The following is a 7,654-nucleotide window of genomic DNA, read 5'->3' as shown; positions in this document are numbered from 1 at the left end:
ATCTGACCAAGTGGAGGGATGGTCTTATCCCGTGTGAAGCCTGGCCAGATCTGACCAAGTGGAGGAATGGTCTTATCCCGTGTGAAGCCTGGCCAGATCTGACCAAGGGAAGGGATGGTCTTATCCCGTGTGAAGCCTGGCCAGATCTGACCAAGTGGAGGGATGGTCTTATCCCGTGTGAAGCCTGGCCAGATCTGACCAAGTGGAGGGATGGTCTTATCCCATGTGAAGCCTGGCCAGATCTGACCAAGTGGAGGGATGGTCTTATCCCGTGTGAAGCCTGGCCAGATCTGACCAAGTGGAGGGATGTTCTTATCCCGTGTGAAGCCTGGCCGGATCTGACCAAGGGAAGGCTGTCCTTAATTGAGCCTAAAGTCGACTTTGAGAAGTCTTTTTACAGTAAATTGAGTGCCAAAGTTTCGTGCAACCAGCTTTGTAAAGTAGACTTCGCGAAGCCAACTTCGCGAAATTAATCGGAGGTTTTACCCTTTATTTGAGAAATATAGTGCAGCTCCAGATGAGAACTCCTGACAATGGCCTGAAGCTGAATGTGGGCAGTGTACTGCCCCGTGAAGTTACCCACCCGCAGCCCCAAAGGACCGACTGGGAAGTAAGGGTTCATAGTGGGCACCGTGTCACCGGGCGGCGGCCCCGTGAAGCAACCGTCCGAGCTCATCCTGGACTTGATCCCCGTCAGCATGTTCGTGCCGTCCACGACGAGAGAGACGCCTGACGTACACGTTTGCTCGGTGATGAGGAAGGAGGGGGAAGTTCCGCCGGGAAGCTTGACGTTCAGCCAACAGACCGAGGGCTCCTGTCGCTGCGACGGAGGGGAACCTGCCCGGCTGTCGAGGTGAAGGGTCAAGTCTAGGAGCTGGTCAAAGGCCACAGTGAAGGACAGCGACGTGGTGCGGCCTGCCAGACAGTCGGATACCTCCTCTGTTGACACGCTGACGTGGCGGACTCGGCAGTCCAGCAAACAGTTGCGTTGGTAACAACCAAAGGCCGGTGCCACAGTGGAACGAATGGTAACAGGCTGGCGCGTGACGTCTGATGGGCTGGGGACAGACGTTGTATCTGCACCAGCCGTCCTCCGCTGCGATTCACCTGGTTCGAGTGAGTGGAGGAAGGAAGGCAGGCTTGGTGTATTCGTCGTATCTGCGTCAGCCATGGTGGTCTTTTCTTTGGTGTTGTTCGAGTTTGGATACTGGCTGGTGCTGTGTAGGTTGCAGGGCGACGATAGGCTTGCGGTTGACGTCATATCTGCGTCAGAAATAGCGGCTTTTTCTTTCGTGGTGTGCGATTTTGGAGATTGGCTGGTGCAGTTTTGGCTAACGTTCAAAGTTACGCTTGCGGCAGAGGTCGTATCTGCATGAGCCATGGTGGCTTTTTCTTTCGTTTTGTGCGATTTTGGGAATAGACTGGTGCCCTGTAGGTTGAGGTGCACTAACAGGCTTGAAGGAAACGCCGTGTTTGCTTCAGTCGTCGTACCGTCAGGTTTCTCACTGTGCGATGTCCGAGACTCTTTGGTGCCGTGTAGGTTGAGATTTTCCTGTGCTTCAATCCCACTGACATCTTCAGCAGTGCTGTGTGATTTTCGGTCTGAAGATATTATGGTGAGGTATGATGGTGGGTGAGAAGAGTTGGTGGTGACGTGGGAGGGGCTGTAGGGTGATTGTGTGGTGACGTATGAAGATCGTCCGAAGCCTGGTTGATGTTCCGGAACATCTTCACGGGTTGACACTTCTGCTTGGAAATCCCGATCTACGTCATCTGAGGGATCTCTTGACGAATTTATGTTACGTGGGTCGCGTAGGCTATCTGCAACAAAACTCGGCAAGACGACTTTCTGAGAAAATGATGGCAACAGGCTTCCTTCCCTCGATCCGTTTTAGAGGTTTGCGTTGCCATAGTCTACTGTTGTCATCACACAGATTAGTGTTGTCATCACATAGCCTAATGTTGTCATCACGTGCACTAAAAACAGCCCGTGACTCACGCCAACAGTTGCCTGGGCCATAACTTTGTCTCGTCACACGGTTGCCACGACCATTTCACCAGTACGGTTGCATGGGCGCAGGCGTTTAATATATGTAGAACCCAAGTCACGGACTTGTCGAAGATATGTAAGCACGCACTGACGCACACAAAGACGCACACACACACGTACATGTATTTACTTTTTCACATGGTTCCCCGAGGACTTTCTCAATGACGAATAAAGAGCACGGCTACAGTCTTTTGTATCAATCCCTTAGGTAATGTGCAGAACATTCAGAAATACACGGCAGCGTCTTTCGGTGTTTAGTTACATATGCACACAAAATCAAACATCTCATGACAGTAACAAGAAAGGAATAAATACAAATAATAAAAAAGAGCTCGGTGCGTGTGTGTGACAGTGTGTGTCAGTGTGTGTGTGTGTGTGTGTGTGTGTGTGTGTGTGTGTGTGCGTGTATGCGTGCGCGCGCGTGCAAGTGAATGTGTTCATGTGTGTGTGTGTGAATCGCATATATGTGAATCGCATCGCATGTGTGTGTGTGTGTGTGTGTGTGTGTGTGTGTTGTGTGTGTGTGTGTGTGTGTGTGTGTGTGTGTGTGTGTGTATCAGTGTGCTCGCGTGCAAGTGAATGTGTGCGTGTGTGTCAGTGTGAATCGCATATAACAACAGAAAATGAAGTTGTATGTGTCGGTTACTGTCTCTGCGGACCGTCTGACATTAGGTACCTACCACGTATCAAGTTCGTCTTCCTAGTAATAAATACGTACAAGTAGCTCCCGCGGGACGGGAAAGCTTTACATTGATTCGTGACAATATCATCCTCACATCTCACGCCTACAAAAGTCCTGAGAAAAATGTGTGTTTACGCGCGTGTGCGCGTGCGTGCGATTGTGTGTGTGTGTGTGTGTGTGTGTGTATGTGCGTGTGTGCGTGCGTGTGTGCGTGCGTGTGTGTGTGTGTGTGTGTGGTGCGTGTCGATCTCTGCGGACCCCTTGACATTATCGTATCTACCACGTATCATCTATCAAGCCCGTCTTTACAGGAAAGTAATACGTGCAAGAAACTCCCTCGGGGCGTGATGCTGTCCTGCGTTAGTTAAAGAGAATAATTTATATTCCCGCGAGCGCGGTCGTGCGTGTGTTGGTTTGCGTATGTGTGTGTTTGTGTGTGTGTACGTGTGTGTGTGTGTGTACGCGCGTGCGTGCGTGCGAGCGTGCGTGCGTGCGTGTGTGCGTGCGTGTGTGTGCAAGCGTCCGTGCGTGTGTGTGCACGTGCGTGTGTGTGTGCGCATGTGTGTGTGTGTGTGTGTGTGTGTATGTGTGTGTGTCTGTGTGTGTGTACGTGCGTGCGTGCGTGCGTGCGTGCGTGCGTGCGTGTGTGCGTGCGTGTGTGTGCATGCGTCCGTGCGTGTGTGTGCACGTACGTGTGTGTGTGCGCGTGTGTGTGTATGTGTATGTGTGTATGTGTGTGTGTGTGTGTGTGTGTGTGTGTGTGTGTGTTCGTGTGGAATATAACAATATATAAATAACACAGCAGAAGCGCGTATCTTTATCAAACGGAACGCTTCTGTTCTGTTCACATACTCCTACCGCCAACCTGCAATGATCAAGTCCATGTGTTTTACTATCGCATAACTCTGCTCCTGCTTTATACTTTCTCATACAATTTGTCTTCCTTTTGTGTGTCCACTGAAATCCAGGATCGCAAACATTTGGTTTACCCACCGACAGCGGTGCTTTGAACTGACTGACGTAGCCAGCACGGTTTTCCACATCAGTGTACGATAACGGATAATTGGTTTGCCCACTGACAGCAATGTCTTTTTAATTGAGTGACGTAGCCAGCACGAATCCCTACATCAGGTTATCCTACATACGTGAGAGAGACCTCTCATGAGATAACAATACCGTTCAAATCACACGTGTGTATGTATCAGATGTGACAGATGTTATCAAACGACCACTGTGCATGACCGATGTGATCAAACGACCATTGCCACAGATGTTATCAAACGACCACTGTGACCGATGTGATAAATTAAACACTGTTACATATGTGTTCAAACAACCAATGTGACCCATGTGATCAAACGACCACTGTGACCGATATGATTAATTAAACACTGTTACAGATGTGATCAAACGACCACTTGGGCAAATGTGATCAAACGACCACTGTGTCACATGTGATCAAACGACCACTGTGCCACACATGATGATCAGACCAATCCGTATCTAGCTCTTCGGATTATAACTGTTTAGTTTAAAGTGCTTGGGATGGGCTTAGGGTTTGGTTGGTGGTTGGGGGCTTGAGGTGAAAGGGACAAAGCACTTTCAGAAGTGCAAGAAGAATCGACTTGGTAACTCAGGTGTGAGGTATCTAGAGATGCTACATGGCTTAATTTATGTCAGATATACCAGGTGTACGAGTTGTTTTCTATATTGAAATGCGAGCGCAATCTGACCAACAACATTTTTGGTACTGTTGCAAAGTGTTGATTATCTATACTCACAAGAATAATCACAGCAAGCAACGACACCAGCAACGTACTCCCTTCGATTGTGGACGAAATCAGAACCGACTATAAACCATTGCCATGTTTAACAGGTGCATATAGCTAATAAGCACGTGTCATTTGCGCAACGAGTAGTTTCCTGTTCGTGGCATTTGCGGTATGTGCCGCTCTCCTTTCGTTAATTGTTATTAAATGTCATTTGTTTACGAGTCGCTATTACGGCATTCGTTATCAGTACGTGCTGATATCAATGCAGCTTTTATCACTACACTTCAAACAAACCGTTGAAGTTTTGTCAGGTGTGATTGAAGTTTGATATGTGACACTTGTTAACACTTCTAAGTGTTGATGACCTCCATACAAGTAGCAAGTCTTGTTTATCTTGTTAAATGTCAACGTCTCAGCAGGGTCCAGTTCAGGTCAAGAAATGAAAACTTGTAAGGTTTTCAAGCTCGAGCTTTAAAACGTCACACACTTCCAGAGTTTGATGGCCTTCATACACTAACCAGACCTGGTTAATCCTCGTAGAATTCCAAAGTCAAAGCGGGTCATGTTTGGAAATTAAAGTGTACAAAGTCAAAAGGTTGAAACTCTTTCACACTCTTTCGGGGTTTTATGACCTCGAGACACGACCCTGGTCAAAACTGAAGGTCGATTTCAGGTCAAATAACAGATAAATATATTCTGCTTCCAATGGTTGGAAGCCAGAGCATAGAGTAGGGATTTAAAACAATATGATTTTGTTTTAATCTTATGTGAATATGTATTTAAGAGCAGTTTCTTTCTAAGTCGTATGACGAAGGTGAATCGCATGAGAATTGGCTCTTTCTTCTTGTTGTCTGGGCTCACTGGCGTTCTTACATTTTTTATGTTTTAGAAGTTCTTTCTGCTTTTCCTTCTCTTTCCCTCCTCGTATTATTCATTTTAGTCTTTCTTCTCGAATGCTACTTGCTTTTCAAAAGTTCCTTGTTCTCTGTCTCAAACCTTCAAGTCACTCTATTCTGATCAACTGCATGCAGTTTTAATCGTTTCGGCCGACAGATTGACATTACCCGCTATTACGAGTTAGTTTTCTTGCACACGAGACTGTAGATGTCTCACGACGGCGTAGCCGAAGTGAGACAGCAGCAGTCGAGTGTGCAAGAAAACTCTGTCACACGACTAACTCGTAATAGCGATTATGTCTCACAGCATAGGCATAGAAAGACAGAAATGAGTTTTTGAGGACGAAATAACAGGCACAAAACAAGACTGAAAAACACAATTGCCCTTTTACACATACCCTACACACGCATGCGCGCAGAAAATAGATTCAATGCGTTTCGTGTCTTTTCTGGTTGAATGCATTCAACAAAGTATCAACCAACGTTTCTGAATCTTTCAATGAAAAAAAGATCAACTTATTTTGAACCAAAAAGCACATACCAACGAAAGCTAAACACACAAACACATACGGGCACTAACACAGATTGAATGCAAAGCGCGAACGAACACGGAGGATTGTTGTAGGTCAGGTCGTGGGAAAGTCCACCCGAAATGTTCCACAGGGGAACTGGTTGTGTTAGTATTGTTTATTTTCTCACAGTGATGTTGATGGTTTTTACAGTGCTGTTTTGAAATAATATTTTCCGAATTTGTGGCACACTTTTGACTTTTGGTTCGTTTATCTCGTCGACGTAACATTCGAGTGTTTCTAAATCAAAACCTTCCATCACCGCTGGTGTAGATTAGACCTGCCTGACTGTCTGCGTGCGTGTTAGAGCTGAAGACGAAGCCTCAATCGCCAAAGCGTCACCTAACTGTAGGTTCTGAGCATCGGATGTACGTTAATACGTGGTGAGATCCGCACGGAACTGTCTATGCAACTGTTCCTAGTCACAGGTGTAAGGTTCGATCTTTTCTTTGAAATGTCGTCCTCTGTGTACGTAGCAAAGCGTTTCGCCATTTTCGGTTTTCGTTGCAGACGACGATAGTGAAAGTAGTACCTATGGTTTTGTTTTGACCTTTCGTATTCAGCTTGGTAAAGGGAGCTTGTCGTGCAAGTGGAAAGTTGACGAAGCTTTTGAAAACAGAAATTGAATGAAGAAGAAAATGTGGCTTTCAGTTATATACAGGAGAACGGGGTTGGTGTTATTATTTTTCCGTCAAACACGAAGTACACAGACAAAACGTGGTTGACTGACCAAGGCCTGTTGGCACACTATTCAGAATGCACAACAAAATGTAACAACACTTTGATACCCATTTTTCTACGTTCGTGATTACTTGAAATGAATACTGAAAACATAAGACAGTGTTTAAGGTAGTGACTGAATGTATGTGAAGGTAAACATTTTCAGAAATAAATGCATGATCAAAATAATTGATTTCGGCATCAAAGCGTGTAACATACAATCGTGCACACGTTTGCTTCAGTAGTGGCAAAGAAGGAATGCGTGTGACATAATGTTTTCACATCGCTCTTATACTGACTTTTGTTTTGCATTTGTTTCAAGCTTCATACCTTTTTTTGCTATGAGACCGGTGTAACACGAGAAAATTACTTCCACGAGATTTTTACTCCAGAGTAAAAATTTCGTACGAAAATGTTACTCCCTTTACGAAAAAAGTACTCCCCCATAACACAAGAAAATTACTCCCCACGACAGATGAGTTCCGAGTAAACATTTCGTACAAAAGTGTTACTCCCCTGACGAATAAATAACGAATAAATTACTCCACCCTTACACGAGCAATTTCATTTCCCATGCCAGGTGTACGAAACTTTTACTCCGTTGTCCCCTGTTAGTCTTGGTGGTGGAAGGGGTGGAGGGAGGGTAGCGCGACATTCGTTTGCGCGAGATCCCATATTGGCATTATCCCTTCGCCCGCATCCCACTTTCTGGTACGAGATTTTTACTGGAATTAAAAAAATGGGGAGTACACATTTCGTAGAGGGAGTATTTTTTTCGTGCCTTGGGAATTCTTTTCTCGTATGAAAGGTGTACTCGGAGTAAGAATTTCGAAGGAATTTTTTACTCCGGAGTAAATCTTTCGTGGAGTAAACATTTCGTGTTACACCGGCAGCAGTAAGTCGAGTACCCGGTCATTAATGAACAGGAGGAGAATATTAGGAGGGGCAGTACTCCGTCCAGTGCG

Source organism: Littorina saxatilis, linkage group LG8 (assembly GCF_037325665.1).
Source record: "Littorina saxatilis isolate snail1 linkage group LG8, US_GU_Lsax_2.0, whole genome shotgun sequence".
Taxonomy (NCBI): Eukaryota; Metazoa; Mollusca; class Gastropoda; order Littorinimorpha; family Littorinidae; genus Littorina; species Littorina saxatilis.
This window is presented reverse-complemented; position numbering follows the sequence as displayed.